This window comes from Mesoplodon bidens, assembly GCF_964165515.1.
Source record: "Mesoplodon bidens genome assembly, chromosome: 13".
In the NCBI taxonomy this organism is placed as follows: domain Eukaryota; kingdom Metazoa; phylum Chordata; class Mammalia; order Artiodactyla; family Ziphiidae; genus Mesoplodon; species Mesoplodon bidens.
In genome coordinates, this window is record NC_138169.1 from 49,403,485 (window position 1) to 49,418,535 (window position 15,051).

Here is a 15,051-nt window from a genome sequence, read left to right on the forward strand (position 1 = left end):
GACTTGGGAACTTCTTCTGCTATCACTGTTATTTTTTATTATAATAAGTATTATAGCTACAAAGCTCTATATGATACACATATTAAGTTTTTAAAATTAATTTATTTTTTCTATTCTTTTCCAAATTCTTTTCCCATTTAGGTTATTTCAGAATATTGAGCAGAGTTCCCTGTGTTATACAGTAGGTCCTTGTTGGTTATCTATTTTAAATATTCCTTAAACTTGAGTTGTGGCTGAAGATTTGTTGTTGTTGCTATTTTTTAACTTTGAATTAGCTATGGTTGAGGGGTGGAAATGCTGTAGCACAACACAATTTTTTCATTGCTTATCATTTCTAAAGACCTTAATTCAACTGTGTATTAGACAACATTGATACTGTTTTCAATGAAAATATTACATTCTAAGTCTGTTAAGACTGGAATTCATCAGTAATGCAGAAATAATAAATTGCATTATCATCCTAAATTAGAAGTAGAAATCACCTCTCCAATTAAATAATATGGTAATACTTCTACATAAAAATAATTGAACTGCAGCATCTTTTGATGGACTAAGCTAAATCAGCATCTAGAGCAAAGATAGTATGATATTAGTGACCTAATGATAAACCTATCCACCTGAAGAGGGTATCATGATTAAATCCCATAAGGAGCACTGCTATTGATCTTGCACTTGTAGGTTAAAATAAAAAATTTTAAAAACTAATGGGAATATATTTCTGAAAAGTTTACTGACAAATATTATAGTTGAAAGGAGGATGAGCATTTGTAACTTGCCATGTCCCTGTCTTCTGAAGGAAGAAGAAACAGTACCTTTTTAAACACTACAGTTATAAAACCAAATTCTGGCAGTTCTCAAGTGCCACTCACCTTCCCCTCAACAGCTTGGTTAAGGTAAAACTGTAACTTATTCAAAAGAACTGATATTTAAAAAATCAATCGCGGTCAAGTTAGTTTGCAAATCTCATCTTATAAATTTGATAATATATATAATTCCTAAAGTTTTCTTACATTTACTTTTGAATAGCACAGTTTTATCTCCAGAAATGTCTCCTTTCTTACTTGGATCTGAACATATGAAGCAATATAAAATTAGAAAAAAGTTTAAGAATTAATTAACCAAAATAATTTAATAACAAATTGTTCCTTTGCTGTACATTTCCAGACTGTGCGTCACAATTACATGATGCAAGTGTATCTCACTAACTTGAGCCATTAGGTTTATAAGTTAAGAGCAAAATTGATAACAGACAAAAATTTTGAAACAGGACTGTTTGTCCTGTCTTGCTTCCTCAGTCCCAAGCATTCTTCCCCTCTAATATTAACAGTGTTTAATTTCTGAACATTTTCAATAGAAAGGCCCTCAAAATTGACTCAGCTTGTCCATAATCCTGCAATTCTCTGGCTCCTGAAATGGTAGAAAGCTGACAATTCTCTAAATTAGGATTCTCATTAACTGTATGACAACTGTTACTTTCTTTGGCTGTTTTACACAAAAGGAAATGCTTCCTAAAAGAGTATACGTGTGTTTGTTTCCCACTGATTGAGTGCTTAATAATAATTATGCCAAGTAAGAATTTTATATGGATTTTATCATTTAATCCTCACATCAGCCCCAGAATAGATTACTATCATCACCATTATAATCTCTGTTTAACAGATGAGGAAACTAAGCTTCAGAGAGGTTGTATAATTTGTCAAACAATGAGAAGAGACAGGACTCATGTGATAATCTGGTTTCAGAGCCTATCTTTTATTCACTTTTAATCACCATATTTTATAGCCTCTCCTGGTCATCAGTATTAAAAATGAAAGAGACTGTCTCATCCATAAAAAGTGGGAATATTAACCTTACAGCATAGGTTAATTATACTAAAATGTTTATAATGTTCCCTGGTGTGAGATTCTTTGTAAGTATAAAATGCTCTGACTGGTTTGAGGTGATCCTTTTGAACACAAGGCCAGTCAAGGGCCCTGTACCTTGTCTCAGGTTACAGAGTTCCACAAGAAGCACATCAGACTGTGCAGTTACAATACAGAGCTCCACCTGGAGGAAATTAACTGACCATCTGTCCTGTTCCAGCAGAACTGACTGCTAAAGTAATGGCTTTGATGATGGCCATTCTGACTAGTGTGAAGTGATACCTCATTGTAGTTTTGATTTGCATTTCTCTAATGATTAGTGATGTTGAACATCTTTTCATGTGTTTGTTGGCCACCTGTATGTCTTCTTTGGAGAAATGTCTATTTAGGTCTTCCACCCATTTTTTGACTGGGTTGTTCATTTTTTTTGATATTGAGCTGCATAAGCTCCTTGTATATTTTGGAGATTAATCCTTTGTCAGTTGCTTCATTTGCAAATATTTTCTCCCATTCTGAGGGTAATCCTTTGGCAGTTGCTTCATTTGCAAATACTTTCTCCCAATCTGAGGGTTGTCTAATGCTGGAGAAGGTGTGGAGAAAAGGGAACCCTCGTGCACCATTGGTGGGAGTGTAAATTGATACAGCCACTATGGAAAACAGTAGGGGGTTCCTAAAAAACTAAAAATAGAACTACCATATGACCCAGCAATCCCACTACTGGGCATATACCCAGAGATAAAAATAATTCAAAAAGATACATGCACCCCAATGTTCATAGCAGCTCTATTAACAATAGCCAGGACATGGAAACAACCTAAATGTCCATCAACAGAGGAATGGATAAAGAAGATGTGGTACATATATACAATGGACTATTACTCAGCCATAAAAAGGAAGGAAATTGAGTCATTTGTAGAGACGTGGATGGACCTAGAGACTGTCATACAGAGTAAAGTAAGTCAGAAAGAGAAAAACCAATATCGTATATTAACACATATATGTGGAATCTAGAAAAAATGGTATAGATGATCCCATTTGCAAAGCAGAAATAGAGACACAGACGTAGAAAACGAATGTATGGATACCAAGGGGGAAGGGGGGAGTGGGATGAATTGGGAGATTGGGATTGACATACATACACTACTATGTATAAAATAGATAACTAATGAGAACCACCTACTGTATAGCACAGGGAACGTTACTTAATGCACTGTAGTGACCTGAATGGGAAGAAAATCCAAAAGGGAGGGGATGTATGTATTTGTATGGCTGATTCATTTTGCTGTACAGTAGAAACTAACACAACATTGTAAAGCAACTATACTCCAATAAAAATTAATTTTAAAAAATGAATAAAGTAATGGCTTTGCAATAACACTGTAACACTGTAACAACCAGGAACTAAATGCAGAGGACTTCCATTTTTAATAGAATATACAAGAAGAAGTGTAAGTAGACTATTTCTAAAGGAATAAGACTTCTAATTGTTCAAAGAAATTTACCAATAGAGAAGTTATTGTTGCTTTAAGATTTGAACCTAATACATGAGCTGAAATAGAGACATCACATGACATGGGTAAATCATGAGCATTAGCAAAACAGAAAAAGCTAAAATCAAAAGATTTATCAACCAAAATCACACCATATTGTCCTAAGTTCCCTAAGGTCTTAGCAAAAGGAAAAATCATAATTAATGTTACTCAATATTAGTAATTTGGAAAAGTAGCAGGCAAGTGCTGAATTTCATTATAAGTAACATTCCTCCACAGCTTGATGCCTTTGTCTATAGTGTGCTCCATTTCAGACACAGAGCTTTAGAGCAAAATAAAGTTGGTCTAATCGCACTATTTTTTAAATTACGTTCTCCACCTTTGCTCTATAAAATGAATTTAGAAAATAGAAATAACACCTTTATTTCACTGGAATAATAACATTAAAACTTTTTTTTTTTTTTGCCAAATATCATGCTGTACACTCATGGAAGAATTTGACTTCAAGGCCAAATTTTTAACATTTTCTCTTGTGAAACTCTTGAAATTATGAATAAAGAAATAGTCTCCTAATGAAATTTGTTTATCAGATTGCTATTGTGATATTTAATATTTAATACTGTGATATACTATCACAAACCACCTGCAATGTACATAACTGGATAACAAAGCTGTAGAAAATTTATTTTTAAAAACTAATAAAATTAAAATGTAATTGAACAGAACCTATAAATCCAAATGCTATTAAAGACCTCATATGTCCTGATTCACAAAGACACCATAGTCCAGAGGGACCCCTATCTAAGGAAGGGAAGTCTTGTTTATGGGCACTATCTCCAGTTCAACAAGGGCCACTCTGTCTTTACCTGGTTTATACTTTGTATATTTTTGAATACATCTGAAGAGAGGGAATTAGGAAAAAAATACATATATATATACACACACATATCATATACATATAAAGCTTTACAAACACTATAACATTTGGCCCAGATATTTTTATAGATGTGTTACAAAACTGAAAAGTCCAGCCAATGGTTTTCTCTTATATCTATATGGATTCTTTTTTACCCATTTCATGCATGAGAAAAGGTAAGCAGCGAACATCACTATACTTCTACAGAGGAATTTATTAATCTGGGGAGTTGCACATGGAAACAGTCTTACACAAATGAAGACATTTCTCATCTAAACATTTATTTACTGAACAAATATCTATTAAGTGCGTAGGCACTATAATTATCCCTGAATACTGTGAGATATGGTTCTACACCAGTAATGTGCCCGGCTATATCAAATTATTGGAATCACCTGTTGGTAATTGTTTGGTTAATTTTGAAGAGATTCCGAAAAATGTTTTGATCAGGACTTAGCATAAATACTCTTAGGTTAAAAAGTGTATCATAGCAATAATCAATTAAACAAAAAGCCAGACATTTGGCCTGCCTAATCAAATTTGCATTTACTCTGGCCCTCAACAATTTTTTTTTTTTTTTTTTTTTTTTTGCGGTGCGCGGGCCTCTCACCGCTGCGACCTCTCCCATTGCGGAGCACAGGCTCCGGACGCGCAGGCCCAGCAGCCATGGCTCGCGGGCCCAGCCACTCCGCGGCACGCGGGATCCTCCCAGACCGGGGCACGAACCCGTGCCCCCTGCATCGGCAGGCGGACCCCCAACCACTGCGCCACCAGGGAAGCCCCCTCAACAATTTTTGCTTCCAAACCCTAACTTCTATCTCAGAAACACTTCCTGTTTAATTGTATCTGTTTGACCTCTAAACATCTGATAAATAACCAAATGAATTCCTGTACCTTAACAATATCTCCAATACTGAAACTAGGATGCTGCCAGATTTACACTTCAGCTCCAAACGTGCCACTGCCCCCCTGGTGGCAGATTCTCACATTTTGGTTGGGTTCCTAACAATCCCTAAGTATTGCTTGTTTTGTTGCACTCTGGTACTATTATCACCTACTCCAACATGCTATTTTCAGTTCATATCACTGTCTACTATTTCCCTTCATTCTTCTCTGAGTACTTTCTATATATTCAATCATCACACCCATTCATCAGCTCCTCTTGTCTTTTTCATTTAGTTAAGTGGGAAGGGGGTGGCCTAGCCCAGTCTGAAATATCTTGGGTTGCTTTTTAAAGAGTATTAAGGTTCCTAGATAAAATACAGCACACACAATTAAATGTGAATTCCAGATAAACATGTGATATTGGGAATAACTTATATTAAAAATTATCATTTATCTGAAGTTCAAATATAACTGGGCATCCTGTATTTGTTAAATCTGACAACCTTATATGGTACATTTATCTAAGATGAATGAAAATATGGGTTAGAGCCCAAAGATAATCTTAAATTTGGAACAAATTGTTATGTCAGGAAGATCTAAGAATATACCAAGAGCAGAAGTGAGAAGCAGGGTAGGTGGAAGTGATTATTGGGCATCTGCAGACAGTCTGAAATCACAGTGCCCATTGAAAGCAATATTTTCCAACTTTTTAGACCAACAGCACAGGTAGAAATATATTTTATATCATAAGCCAGCACATATACACATTTCAGCAATAAAACAGACCATTTCTATTTTCTTCTATTTCATTTTTTAGAGTTATCACAACCCACTAAATTGGCTTGAAAACTCACTAATGGGTTGTGATACATAATGTGAAAAACACTGGTCTAAAGCAGAAGGATGCAGCCTGTCAGTCCAAAGATATTTGCTTGAGAGAAGATGGTAGTTATGTGGTCAAGTTTAAAATGAAGGCTGCAAATTCAAAGGAGGTCTAAAGCAGGCAGAACTATTTTTAGACAGTTCGGGTCAAATTTTAGACAGCTAAAAGTAAGTTGGAAATCTGAGGCAAATGCATCAAATGAAGAGCAAAAGGAATAAAAAGTGAATGAGGTGCAGTCTGTATCCTCCAGGGATAGGATAATGGTACAATTGTGAGGCAAGAGGCAAAGACAGTGAACCTGGGCCAAGGCACAGAAATCTGTTATATGATGAAAAGAAACTAGAGGAGGAAAACAGAGAGCAGTAACAGCATTCTAGGGCAACATCATATGAATTGGGCACCACATCACCGTGCATTAGTACATCGAGGTATAGGCAAACAAGAAATAGAATGTGACTTAAGTTAATTACAGCTAATTCCTTTTTATTAGAAACAGTTTTTGCTCCACTGATAACACTTCAAATTTAGCTATATTGCTTTGCAGAAAATAACTTTATTTTCTATTGTTTTATCTTCATTATAATGATGAACATCTTTAACTTGGAGTTGTATTTTACAATTATTAAAATAGTCATCAACTGAGCAAATGTGACAATATCAAAAAGAGAGAGAGTCCAATAATCTGGAGGTATGTCTCCAAAGTTGTGGGTAATGTTTTTGTCTCTTTTTACGTTAGAATATCTGGCTGTTAAGGAACAGATTGTCATAACAGAGAATTCTTACATTTATTGAAAAAATGAGCAGATGGGCACTGAAAAAGTTTTTCTTCATATGTGTTTCCTAATAGTAAAATAAAGAGAATTTTTAAATGTTGCATGTAAATAAAATGGCTCTGCAAAGCAAATATTTATACAATTACTTGCAGCATGAATAGCTACATTAAAATACACAATTACACACATGGAAGAGTGGGGAAATGACTCCTTCTCTTGATGTTTCCTGAAGAATGTATATTCTGTGATATATTAGTGTTTTTTCTGGGGCTTAGGGGAGAACAAGTTGAATCCAACCTTTTTGGTCTAGAATTCAATGGCATGTTCAAGCTCTCCTGGGCTCCTGTTGCAGCTTTCTTCATTAAACGTTACCCTCACTAAGCCCTGCTAGGCAGGGGAAGACAGCACTTTCTTTTTTTTTTTTCTTTTTTTTTTTTTTGCGGTACGCGGGGCTCTCACTATTGTGGACTCTCCCGTTGCGGAGCACAGGCTCCGGACGCGCAGGCTCAGAGGCCATGGCTCACGGGCCCAGCCACTCCGCGGCATGTGGGATCCTCCCGGACCGGGGCACGAACCCGTGTCCCCTGTATCGGCAGGCGGACTCTCAACCACGGCACCACCAGGGAAGCCCGACAGCACTTCTTTTAAAACAGGTGGCCAAAACTACTGCTGCCACAGTCACTTAAAGCAGGCAAGATTTAGCCATCTTAGGCGAAAAGGAAGAAAAATGGAGAAGGTTAGGCTTCACTTCTCTAGGGAGTGCAGTGAGTCACACAACCCTCATATGTTTGTGAAAACTGCAGGGTCTGTGAGATGGTAATAATGAGATAATGGATGCAGAATTCATTGTCTGGATTCTTCAACTGCTCCACAACTGGCAAATAATGAAAACATTTTTTCTGAGATGCCAAGTAAAGAAATGGCCACATGGTTTCCTTTAGAAAACATCTCTCAACTTGCGTGTTTACTGTGCTCTAGAGGTTGCAATAGGGAAGAACAAATCTGGCTCCATATTAGACCTGCTCCTTTTACATTAACCTTTGTGCTCTGTTGCCGTGCTTGGTCATGCTGGCCTTGCGCCTTTAGTAAAAGAACGTTGCCTATAGCCTGAAATATACAGGATAGCCTATCCTCAAGGCTCTGACCTTTAAGAGTCCATTCATATAGAGATAAAAAGTTGCAGAACAGAGCATAGCACTTGTCTTGTTGGAGGTTTGCAGAAACATCGTAACCTGACCTAAGTGGACTGCTACAAGAACAAAGGAATCCGACACCAAGAAGTTTGCAACAACTAACCACACCCCTCACCTTGCCTTTAAAAGTGCTTTACTGAAACCCTTCCAGGGGTTTGGGGGGTTTTTGGGCACAAACCACCTGTCTCCTTGCAAGGGCTTCCAATAAACCTTTCTCTGCTCCAAACTGCAACGTTTTGCTTTATTTGGCCTCACCATGTGTTGGGCACATGAACCTGTGTTCAGTAACAAGGTAACATTTGAAAACGGAATAACTGCGACTTGTGTTGCTGGAACTTAGACCCCAGAGGTTAAGGATAAAGCTCTGAGTACTTGGGGCAATGCCAACTGTCTGACCCCGAAGTCTATAGTGCCCTATTGAGAAATATTGTTTTAGACTACACAAATAACTATGCAAACTAATGGATACATATAACAAAAGATATTACATTCATATGTTCTCCACTGAAGAATTAAAACACACCAAGACAGAAATTTCTTGGTCCAAATTTCAAATTCTCAAAATCTGTTTCTTTCATGATTCACCTCCTTTCCGATTGCTAGGGTTAAAGAACAGAGCAATGCTCAAATATGACTGTGATGTGGGAGAGGACATTTCCAGAAAAATGAAGGTAGAGGAGAGGATGAGGACTAGAGCAGATAAACATAAAAAACAGGTAAAGGCTTGTCACTCGTTACTTATGATGAACTGACTAAAATTGCAGCAGATGAAGTTAGTGAATAGCACTTTCAATTCTGGAAAAGTCATGAATGAAGACATGGGTGCGTGTTTTCCTTGGGCCACTGGGGATCACAGATGATACAAAGAAAGAAATAGACCTCTCAATATCTAGTTAATAGAAAAAAATCTGTTTACAGAATCTGTTACCCACAAACAATGCCATATTTTTAAAAAAATCACATTACCTCACTATCATAATATCATGTTTGAAGCAATTATTAAGTTAAAACCTTTACATACATTATTTATGAGGCTCAAAGCAACCCTAAATATAACACATACCCAAATCACACATATAGAACTTACCTAATCAGGATTTGAACCCAAGTCTAGCTGACATCAAAGCTGGCACCATTTTCTTTCTATTACTTCACACCAAGAGCCCATGTCCTAGTCCTGTATCCTATTATATTTTATCCCAATTAAATACATATATAGGTATTTATACAGGTGCATATACTGTAAGAAATTCAGGAGATTTTATTTATTACATCATCACAGTACGCAGGAACCTCTGGATATGAAGAATCACCCACTAGTAGGTACTAATCTTCCGAGTAGTTTTAAAAGTTGCACTGGCACATTTTCACCACAAGGGTGCACTGAAGTAGCAATTTATCAGGCTGGACGTGAAGAGTTAACGCTGTTTCTCCAAAAGGTTAATTCCCTTTCAAGCAATATATCTATTCACAATAATACGAAAATTATAAATGACAGGGTTTGTGACATTAGTTGGTGATAAACTGGTTTGGGTGAATTATGTCTTTTGACGGTCTCTACTACCTAAAAGAAAGGTTCTGAGTACCCAGAATTTGCACTGTTACTCTGCTCACCTGTGATAATTCTCACTACACCTATATAAGAAATAAATCAATTTTGATGAATGGCAGAACACTATTCTTCTGTTTTAAGATTGTTATTTAATAACTCTAATTCTCATGCCACTGATTTATTTTTTCCTTCTGAGATGATTTTACATATCTGACTTCTTAGTCTGAATAATATTTTTAGTTATCTAAAACAATGAGACTGTTCCTACATAAATGTAGGTTTAATATTATGTGTACCATGTTTAATAGCTGTTCAATATTTAGCAATAATCACCTTTATAAAACCTATTATGTGTGTGGGGGGATATGTGGATATGGGTGTGCATCTGATAAGAAATAAACCAATGTGTGGAAATGTAAGTGATGTGTTTATATCCTGCCTCTAAGATGATAGCATAATTTAATGCAGCATCAAAGTCTTCTCTAAAAAGCAAGGGGGAAGCACTTGTGTTAAATAATTTTGTTACCTTATTCATAGCCTGCAAAATTACAGAAATCCAGGGTGCTGTTCAAGGTAAACGTGAGTTGTGTAGTGCAGGGTCTTTACAGACACAGGCTACAACTCTGATCTTATTTCATTATCTCTATTTATAGTAACATCTTTATACTACTTAGTCGGTATCAAAAAGGCGAGGACTTCACAGAGACGAGGTAAATTTTTTCCTTCAACGAGTATCTATGGAATACTCTACCATGAGACGGTTCTTTTACTAAGCTGTGATTATACAGTAATATGAGAAACAGACATGGTCCCCCACCATTAAGGACTAAAGATTTCTTTTAACTTTGACCCTAGCTATAAATAAAGAAAAAAAAGAATGAAATTTTGCCATTTGCAGCAACATGGATGGACTTGGAGGGCATTATGCTAAGGGAAATAAGTCAGAGAGAGAAAGACAAATATTGTATGATATCACTTATGTGTGCAATCTAAAAAATACAACTAACTAGTGAATATAACAAAAAAGAAGCAGACTCACAGATATAGAGAACAAACTAGTGGTTACCAGTTGTGGGGGGAGGAGCAATAGAGGAGTGGAGGAGTGGGAGGTACATACTACTGGGTGTAAGACAGGCTCAAGGATGTACAATATGGGGAATATAGCCAATATTTTGGCTCATCTTGAGCCAAAGCTCAAGATATTGATGAACCAATATCAATTCATCTTGATAGCATGAGTTCTCAACTTCTATAAGATACATGCCAAAGGCTATTACTCATGATGCCACACTGGGATTCACACAAAAATCAGGACGATGCTATGCTACTTGGAACATCAGTGGGTCTATGTATGGCATGTCACACATTTCTTTCCTATCTATTCTTGAGTTAAACCCAGCTAGATATGAGAGACAAACACATTTACAAAATGATCATACAAAGTGTCAATGATTGCTATCAGCCTAATTTATTCTCTAGCTTCTCTTGCCCAAGGAAATTTGAAGTCCATATAAAGATATATAGGTCAATGCTTTAATCCAAAGATATTAAATTCTAATTTAATTAAACTAGAATTGGAGTCATTGTGTAAACCTTGAGTCATTGTGACAGGGAAGGGAAATGTACTTAGAGAGCACGGTGTTCCTGGTACTAATCACAGAAATAGATATAACCCCCTATTTCAACAGTGTCTCAGACTATAGGACTATAAGACAAGCAACACTGATGTTCACAGGATCGTTTATGTTTACAACGAAATTTTAGGTCACATCTGTTGCACTGCCGCTTAAAATCACATTATAACTTAAGTAGCCATCCGTTGACAACATGGTTCAGATTACTGCAAAAATTTTAATGAAAATGGAGAGCAGTGAAAATGTGCTGACACCTGAGAGTCATTTTTATGGCCTTTCTTCTTATATCGCTATTTTAAAATCCTATATATAGGAAGTCTAATGACTACAGATCCTTTTCATGATTATTACCATCATCATTATTATTATTTATAGGAGAGTTCTCTAGATGATAATGAAGCCAAAATCTTCTATCTCTCTGCTTTGCTCATCAGCCAATCTGCTTTTCCAAGAGCAGGAGGCATTTCCCTGTGTTTGAACATTTCTTGTGCCAACCTATTTGCTCACTTTGGTTACTATTTTCCTTGTGCCCCTTCCATAGTAGTGGCTCCACACACACCATGAAAACTGCTGTAATTCCTTCAGAGCTGGAAAAAAAATGGAAACATAGCCCCCTCATTTTATATGTGTGAAAAAAAAACTGTGGCCTAAGTCAAAAGGAGGGTAAATTAATTGCTAGGAACTCTCGAATTTTAATTTAGTGTTATTTTTTTCACACCACAGTGGCTGCAAATTTTGGTCATTTGCCTCATTCTAAGTTGACAAGAATTCTGGGAATTTTGATATAGCAAACTAGCCCAAATGGTGCAAGTTAACATATCCCATTTAGCAGTAGAGACACCAAACCAATAGATATTAATAAAAGAGAACAGGATAAAATGACACTAACTGAAGTTTTAAGGTTAAGAGTTGTAGACCTGCTAGAATAAAGACTTTTCCTTTTTAACATTCAGAGTAGGGATACAGACATTCTGCCTAATATATTATTTTTCTACAGCATGTCCCGGGAAAGGAATATTCTATTCATATTGAAAGCAAATTCTTTAGAGATCGTTTTAAAATTTTTCAGAAAAGCAATTTAAAACTAACATAAGACTGAAACTTGGGTAAAAGCAAATGAAATAACTGAAATTCTCATAAACTTCATCTAGCAGGAGAGCTCCTAAACACAGGTACCCTGGCTTCTTCCATGCTTCCCTTCAGCCCGGTCAAAGCTTGGAGATCAGTTACACTGTGGACTGCCAGAGATAGTGACATTTATAAGATGTACATAAGAGAATGCCTAAGTTATTACTATTCATCTCTCTCCCAACACGGAGGCATTGGGGCAAGCAGAGGAAATTACATCCATAATTATAATTAGGGCAACGAGGGAACTATGTTGATTGTCTCGTTTGTCCTTCTACCTGGAACATGACTAGTGATTGGATAAAGGAGAAAAAACATTATTCAAAAGTTGACCATAAGGAAAGCACTTCATGCATATTAACTCATTTATTTTGCCACACCATGCATATCATTATCTCCCTCTAAACAGGAGGAGAAAAAAAGTAAATAATTGGCCAAAAGTGACACAGATAGGAAGTACTAGATTTGAAATTTGAAACTGAGTTTGTCTGGCTTCTAGCCTATTTTCTTTTAGCTATAGCATATGCTCTCCACTCGGAATTAAATGAACGTAATTATTGGCAGCTATGTATGTGAGTAATACATGTAAACTTACTGTATCACACCACAAGTTGTGTGTGTGTGTGTGTACATATACATATATATATGCAGACTGTTCTCTCCACTGAAAACACTGACTTTCCCTGCTAGTTCCTGGATTTCCACCAGTTACTTTTATTTTACATGTAGCAAGAAAGAGTTTTGAAACTTTATCTTTAATCGGACCATAACTGAAGAAACCTTTCTGGAAAGGCAGCTGTGCTTTAGCCTGTGGTGAAATGCAAGACATAAAAGACAACTAGAGAAGAGTTATATATTCTCTGAAGGTAGAATTCAGACAATAGCTGAGAAAAGTTAAGGACTGGAAGACAACTTCCTGCATTCATGATTTTATTTAACATTGTTACCACATTAATTTTGAAGTCACTTTCCAAATTGCTAAGCACACTTGCATTCAATTTTCAGTAGAAAGATATATTTAAGTTCAAATATAAGTGATATCTGAATGATTCACACGTCTTCTCCACTGTTAATGTAGATAATCAACCAAAAATATTGAAGGAAACACATTCAGTGCACCAGTAAAGGTTAATATATACACAGGGACAAATGAAGGGGGGAAGAAAATACCTAAAAGACACTAGAATTCAACAATGACTAAAACAATTACTTATGATAGCCTTTACATATTCCTAAAATGTGTCATTTTATGTGGATTTTTAAAAATATTTTAAAATATTCCTGAGTCACAGAATATACACCCTCCAATTTTCTTCTCTAGTCAGATCAGATTGCAATAAAATTTAAGTTGTATAACGACTAGATATTTCAAGGAATGATATACTGCAGATAGGTAAAAACAAATAGCATTCAAAAGTTAATCCAATATTAAAGGACCACCATTTCCTGCAGAGTGAAAACATAGAAAGATTTGCAAAAAAGGCAAAGTAAATAAAATGACTGCTAAATCTATTGGTAATATTATTAAGACAAAATGACACGTTTTAATGATTAGTTGTATAAGTATGGTTTCTTGGCCATGTAGGATAAGGGAGAAAAAGAAAGTCAATAATCATGCATGCTCTATGAGCTAATGTGTTAGAAGTAGGAAAAATATATTAATCTTAATGGGAACCATTATAACTGCAATAGGTATCTAGCTAATTCTACCAGTGACTAGCCAATTCCAGCATTAGTATTGAGAACTAAATTCTGACCCAACAGTCTAGGGCCCTAATAGCACTACACCATTTCATTTCAAATTGCATTTAGTTTTATGCCCCATTAGTTGAACATTTATATTCATTTTAACATTAGACTTAAATTCATTGTGGCGTCATGTGCAGTTTTGCTGGCAATGCAGCAGTGTTTTTTTCTTTTTTTTCTACAATTTATTATTACTCCATAAAATGGAAATGTTTTCTAGTTAGGATTCTGTTGAGAAATACCAGAAGGCAGAAGGTGAGGCCAGAAGAAACCTTCATGATATTAGGAAAAGGTGAGACTACTTTAGATGCGGAAACAAAAAATAAACTTGGGAAAGAAAAGAATCTTCAAATAGGACATTCTCAAGAGGGAATGGATGATGTTTCAGATACTATTTATACATTCAAAGTTGGTATCCAGCCCTACCCCAAAATGCAGAAAACATCTTCAAAATGTTAACACGAAATGATATATGTTGGAAATGTGTTTACCAATTTATTGGAAGTGTTTAGCATGCATTATGGCAGTGGATCGGATTCTCTACACTGCATTTAGCAAAACACTGGGTGAGAGACTTGGGTTTATGTCATATTTCTCTTTTAATTAAAGGTCTCTAATAAGTGGATTTCAAAGATTAACTCACTTTAAATTGCTTTTGGCACCTAAACAGATTTGGCTGCCACACTATTCCTGACAGTGAAGCCACTTGTTTTTTGTTGGTTTGTTTTCATTGAATACAACTGAACTTATGTATTCCTACCTTACAAAGTCCTATCAAGTTTAGGTAGCTATTCTGTGAAAATGAATTATCATAAGAGTACACAGTTAGTGATATTAGTAGATCAATATACAGTTTTTTTCCCTATTAGTATCCAGAGATACAACCCTGGCTTAGGAGGCAGGCAAAATGAGTATGTTCAGTAACATTAGTCTACACAAAAGTATCTTAAGAAGCTAGGTCATTATCATTAGTCATGATAAAGATGTCT

The 15,051-nt window shown here is 35.9% G+C and overlaps 1 protein-coding gene across 5 annotated transcripts in view; it reads right to left on the reverse strand.

The window, feature by feature from the left end:
• NOL4 (nucleolar protein 4) overlaps positions 1–15,051 on the reverse strand; it is a gene marked incomplete at both ends in the record, with an annotated part of 387,673 nt that overhangs the window by 269,646 nt on the left and 102,976 nt on the right. The window lies entirely within an intron of this gene.